Source organism: Oncorhynchus kisutch, linkage group LG8 (genome assembly GCF_002021735.2).
Source record: "Oncorhynchus kisutch isolate 150728-3 linkage group LG8, Okis_V2, whole genome shotgun sequence".
Classification (NCBI taxonomy): domain Eukaryota; kingdom Metazoa; phylum Chordata; class Actinopteri; order Salmoniformes; family Salmonidae; genus Oncorhynchus; species Oncorhynchus kisutch.
The window spans coordinates 35,598,174-35,604,232 of NC_034181.2; the positions used below are offsets into that span (position 1 = coordinate 35,598,174).

The window sequence follows — 6,059 nt, forward strand, 5'->3', positions numbered from 1 at the left end:
GCAGTCTCTGCTCTGCCTGGAAAAGCTGGACATATCCAAATGACAACACACCTTATCAGCATTTTAAAAGAAACCAACATCATGCTTATAAATCTACTTGTAGGTGAATTTGGAATATGTAATTAACAACAATCTTTGATAATATGTCAACGTTCCTTTTTCAGGACCCTGTCTTTCAAAGATAATTTGTAAAAATCCAAATAACTTCACAGATCTTCATTGTAATGGTTTAAACACTGTTTCCCATGCTTGTTCAATGAACCATAAACAATTAATGAACATGCACCTGTGGAACGGTCGTTAAGACACTAACAGCTTACAGACGGTAGGCAATTAAGGTTACAGTTATGAGAACTTAGGACACTAAAGAGGCCTTTCTACTGACTCTGAAAAACAACAAAAGAAAGATGCCCAGGGTCCCTGCTCATCTGCGTGAACATGCCTTAGGCATGCTGCAAGGAGGCATGAGGACTGTAGATGTGGCCAGGGCAATAAATTGCAATGTCCGTACTGTGAGAAGCCTAAGACAGCTCTACAGGGAGACAAGATGGACAGCTAATCGTCCTCGCAGTGGCGGACCACGTGTAATAACACCTGCACAGGATCGGTACATCCGAACATCACACCTGCGGGACAGGTACAGGATGGCAACAACTACCCGAGTTACACCAGGAAAGCACAATCCCTCCATCAGTGCTCAGACTGGCCGTAATAGGCTGCGAGAGGCTGGACTGAGGGCTTGTAGGCCTGCTGTAAGATCCTCACCACACATCCCATCACCGGCTCTTCACTGACGAGTCGCGGTTTTGTCTCACCAGGTGTGATGGTCGGATTCGCGAGCATCACCCCTGGAATGAGTGTTACACAGAGGCCTGTACTCTGGAGCAGGATCGATTTGGAGGTGCAGAGTCCATCATGGTCTGCAGTGGTGTGTCACCGCATCATCGGACTGAGCTTGTTGTCATTGCAAGCAATCTCAATGCTGTGCTTTACAGGGAAGACATCCTCCTCCCTCATGTGGTACCCTTCCTGCAGGCTCATCCTGACATGATCCTCCAGCATGACAATGCCACCAGCCATACTGCTCATTCTGTGTGTGATTTCCTGTAAGACAGGAATGCCAGTGTTCTGCCATGGCCAGCGACGAGCCCGGATCTCAATCCCATTGAGCACGTCTGGGACCTGTTGGATCGGAAGGTGAGGGCTAGGGCCATTCTACCCAGAAATGTCTGGGAACTTGCAAGTGCCTTGGTGGAAGAGTGGGGCAACATTTCACAGCAAGAACTGTCAAATCTGGTGCAGTCCATGAGGAGGAGATGCACTGCAGTACTTAATGCAGCTGGTGGCCACACCAGATCCTGACTGTTACTTTTGATTTTGACTCCCCCCCCCCCCCCCCCCCTTTGTTCAGGGACACATTATTCAATTTCTTTTAGTCACATGTTTGTGGAACTTGTTCAGTTTATGTCTCAGTTGTTGAATCTTGTTATGTTCATACAAATATTTACACGTTAAGTTTGCTGAAAATAAACACATTTGACCGTGAGAGGACATTTCTTTTTTTGCTGAGTTTGTGTACTTTGTATGCAGCAAAGTTGAAAATATGGGTTACAAAGCCTGTAAATTGGAAAGTTGGACATGCCATATCATTAGTTGGTTCTTCTGCTGAGCCAGAGACTCTTCTCTCTCCTGTTCCACAAGTAGTTGTCTGGCCAGTTCCAGCATCTGCTGGTGGTTGAACCCTGACTCCACCTAGTGGACACAGAAAACAACTGTGATACTGTTTCGGCACCTGAGATTGAGTTTCACCTCACACGACAGCCGGGAGCCACTACCACTGACCTCAGTTTCCCTTCTGGCATGGCCTTAAATTATGGTCCACTAAATTAGCACTCTATTACTATTCTACCCTGGAAAAGGGTGATGCCGTGAGCCTCTCAGATGCCTGTCTAGTCTCATTACAAAAAGGAATCCGTTGGCGTGTATAAGAGGTCATGTTTTCATTCCTCTGTGAGTCCCTGTGAGTTTCAGGCATTAGGACAGGGTGGGCTTCCTCAAACAGATTGTCTGCCTTACCCTCTTCTTCAGCAACTCCACTCACTTGATCAGCTGGTCCTTCTCCTCTTCCATAGCACCAATGTCCTGAAAAGGTGTCACACTTTTCCACTGATCTCTGCAGTGGAAAAGCCAGAGCTCTTCAGTTGCTCACACTCCTTATGGTAGGTCTTGAATCGTTCCATTAGTTCTTCATACTACAAAAACAACAGAGCAAACACTATGCAATGATTAATCATATCTTAGTTATGCATTCCATCACATCTTTCTGACCCACAGTGAACTTAAAAATAATAAAATAAAGTTTTTAATCATGGCATCATAGTGTGATCTCTCTAGTCTAGCGAGAGGAGGAGTCATTATCCCAAGTTCCCATTATCCCATGTCATGCTTGCACCTTGAAGTCAGTGTTAAACAAACCTGGTGACAGGTGTCAGTGATGAAACCACCCTGCAGGAACTCTGCAGGCACCTCCAGCTTAACCAGGAAGCGAGCCAGGTAAGCTCTCTTCTTCAGCTCTGTGATCCTCTGCAGCAACCAGTGAAGGATAGGGTGAATCACAGGTCACCAGGCCCTGTCGGAAACTACTCCTGTCTGAAGAAAGAGGACAGTGAGAAGCAAACACTCTCAGTGTTCTATTCAGTCATTGGTTCTACTGCTGAAATCTGCTTTGATTTTGTAAGTTGTCTGTCAAGAATACTTACAGATCAGACATATTCCCAGGTGGTTTGTATTTCAACATCCTTAGCAAAGTGAACATTCTCTTTGCTGTTTGGTCAGGCATTTCTTCACGGATATCAACAGCTTACTGAAATGAATAAAATATGATTTACAATTCATTCACACATACTTTAGGTGACTGACTGATAATTGGAAACACAATAATAGTGGGGCTCAAAATGGGGTAGGTGTCATCATCAACATTACATTTGAGACATAATATCAACTGGGACAACTCATGATCAAAAGTATGAGGTTGTTGTTTACATTATCTTACCTTAGTGTCAATTTCAGCCAGAACATCATTGAGAATCTCCAGCAGTTGCATTGGCTCCAGTGAGTCGAAGGTGATGAGGTTAACATTTTTCTTGAAGGGGTCTTTATTCAGGTGCTCAACAATAAATGTAAGTTGCTTGATCATCTTAAAATCAACTGGTCAGCTAACGTTAAAGCAGGGTAAATCATTTTAGATAATGTTAGCTAGTCAAGAGGATTAGCAAAAATACAGAATCAAAACTAGCATTACGTTAGCTTGCTACGTACTGTAAAGTTAGCTATTTAGCTAGATACTGTTATAAAATGTTAGGTGAATAGCTTGAAGCATAGCTAGCTGCACGCTAACAAGAGAGTTCGTATGCACAAAGTGGCCAGCTGGCTTGTCCCCTTGTTTATTTCTAGAAATACTCGTTTTAAACACCATAACAACGTTCACAGTCAGCAAAACAAGACCATTCGTTTATTTTTTATTTTTAAACAAGACCATTCGTATCCGTTTTGGTAACCAGGCACAAACGTACTCGAGCTGGTTGCTAACAGGAAGTATTTCAGCTTGTTCAAGAGGGCAAAGATTGTTTGACAAGATAGTCGAGTGACTGCTCTAACAATGGCAATAGCTTCAAAATAAAAGTTATCCTCTTACTTGACCACAATATCAGACATTATAGTGTATTTTGCCTGTTGCAAGATGCGTTCAGTTTCTCTGATCCCCTTTTCATAGGACGGATTGAAGCTTATTTTTTAGTTCTAGTGGTCTGCCAAGGTGGGTAAATGAAATAAAAGATACAATCAGTAAATGTTTTAATAACGGGACATCGAAATGTGTTTTAAACAATAATGTTAAATATAAATTAGTTAAAAAGGAATTCTTGATTGAAATGTAAATATTCTTCATTAAATAATATCTGGAATAATAGTTTAATTTCCATTCAACTAGATAGTACTGTCCCCATGCTGCTCCCCGCTAGGGGTCTGAGGATTCTGAAACCAAATTTAGGCTCTTGACACGCATCCGTGCATTGGTAGATGTGCTGTACATGGTTATAAACAGTTATTACACTGCTATAAACGGTTATTCTCACTGTTATCGACTGTTACAAACACGTATTACAAAGTCCCCCAGTGTCCGGTATGAGGCGTGAAGTCAGGAACTCTGCTTGTCGGTTACTGCGTAGCAACCTTGCGGTGCCAAAAGCCCTGGTCTGCCCTAGAAAGCCTATGTAAATTACGATCGCCAGAACAGCCAAATCCATTTATTTTGAACAGCCGTTTTGGGATCTAAAATTAGCTTATGCTGACATACACCAATCACGGGCCTTCAGACATGGAGGCTCGTGCTCTCATGCCTAATGGTGCTTTAAAGAAAACTGGGAACTCTGAGGGAAAAACGAACTAAAATCATGACACCAGTGAGCTCCATGTCGGAAAATCGGAGCTCTAGAAAGAGTCCTGACTTGGAATTCTGAGTTGGATGACCGTTCTAAAAATGTAGAATCCCAGTCGGAGCTCGTTTTTTTCAGAGTGGCCAATTGTCTTGAACAAATTAAGTCGGAGATACATCACAGATATAACAATGAGACAGATATTTCACACGATGTATAAATGTGAAGCATCCGCTTCACGTTTCCACTCACTATCAAATTTGGTATTGATAGGAAGCCCAGTGGCCGGAGAAGATTGATTTTGGCCGACATTCTGCTAATTTTCTCATCGATTAAACATTAATTTCTCAACACAGTTTTCTGTTCCCAAAACTAGAATATGTTACGAACAGAGTGGACTATGTTTTGTAGACTTTGCCCTATGCCAAATGTTTACAAAACTGCATTGTTTAAGGCTTACAAAGGAAAATTAAGTTATTGCATACGCACTTCAGAGTTGGCGTTCCTGTCGGAAATATGCAAATGTTGGTTAGAGCGCGATAATAGGATCTTGCTAGTTCGTGCGTGGCTCTGCCCATCTTGCTTGTTCTGCCCACTATGACTCATTTGTTCCGATTTGATAGGACAGACTATGGTCTATATTTGTTTAGTTATACAAATCTTTCTAGACATTAAAACCAGTAGATAGCTGTCGAGTTCAAAACAATTGGGAACTTGGAAAACTCGGACTTCCGAATTCAGTGCAGGTCATCCAACTCGGAATTCCAACTCGGGAACTCAGGCCTCTTTCTAGAGCTCTGACTTTCCGACATGAAGATCACTGACATGAATTGACCTCGTATTTTTCCCAGTTCCCAGTTAGTCCACCATGAGATGCTGTAACGCGACATCATCCAGGTATTCTTAAGAAAAACTCCCGATGGCGCATGAAGCTGGAAGTATTTGAATTTGAAGCATGCCATATTGTTGAATGGGCCTGCATGGTACCAAAAAATTGCTAAGGATCATGGTGAAAGTGGCCATAACTAGCAAAGGATCATGATGTTGTAGTTTTCATCCTGCCTGAGAGAGTCCGTTTAGGTGCACCTGCAAAGAGCCTGCATGAAGGCATGAGCCTCCTCGTATCCTGTCGGCCCATGATTGGTCTGTGTCAGCACGTGGTCCTGTGTGACAACAAATGCAGTAGTTAGAGTGGATCACTATTTAATTAAGTATCGCGATTTGTAGCGAACTTCAAAATCATTCAACATGTGGAGCGAACTTGATCATTATATACTAATTTTAGAGCCCAAAACAGCCTTCAATTTTGTGGGGTGCGGCCATTCTGGCGATCATAATTTCGGCTTGGCCCATAAGACCCTCACAAATTTCTATAGATGCACCATTGAGAGCATCCTGTCGGGCTGTATCACCTCCTGGCAAATGTACCATCCGCAACCACAGGGCTCTCCAGAGGGTCAGCCCAACGCATCACCGGGGTCCCACTCCCTGCCCTCCAGGACATCTACAGCACCCAGTGTATTAAATCAAATAAAATTGTATTAGTCACATGCGCCGAATACAACGGGTGTAGACCTTACAGTGAAATGATTACTTACGAGCCTCTAACCAGCAATGCAGTTTTAA

At 43.0% G+C, this 6,059-nt stretch overlaps 1 long non-coding RNA gene across 1 annotated transcript; it reads right to left on the bottom strand.

Annotated features, from left to right (window-relative positions):
• Nucleotides 1-1,446: 1,446 nt before the first annotated feature.
• LOC109895780 (uncharacterized) lies at nt 1,447-5,801 on the bottom strand. The gene is made up of 5 exons (XR_002256032.2): nt 3,053-5,801; nt 2,760-2,863; nt 2,476-2,649; nt 2,102-2,252; nt 1,447-1,752 (listed from the first exon to the last, which is right to left on the bottom strand). It is a non-coding gene; the product is annotated as an uncharacterized LOC109895780 (long non-coding RNA).
• Between the last annotated feature and the right edge of the window lie 258 nt (nt 5,802-6,059).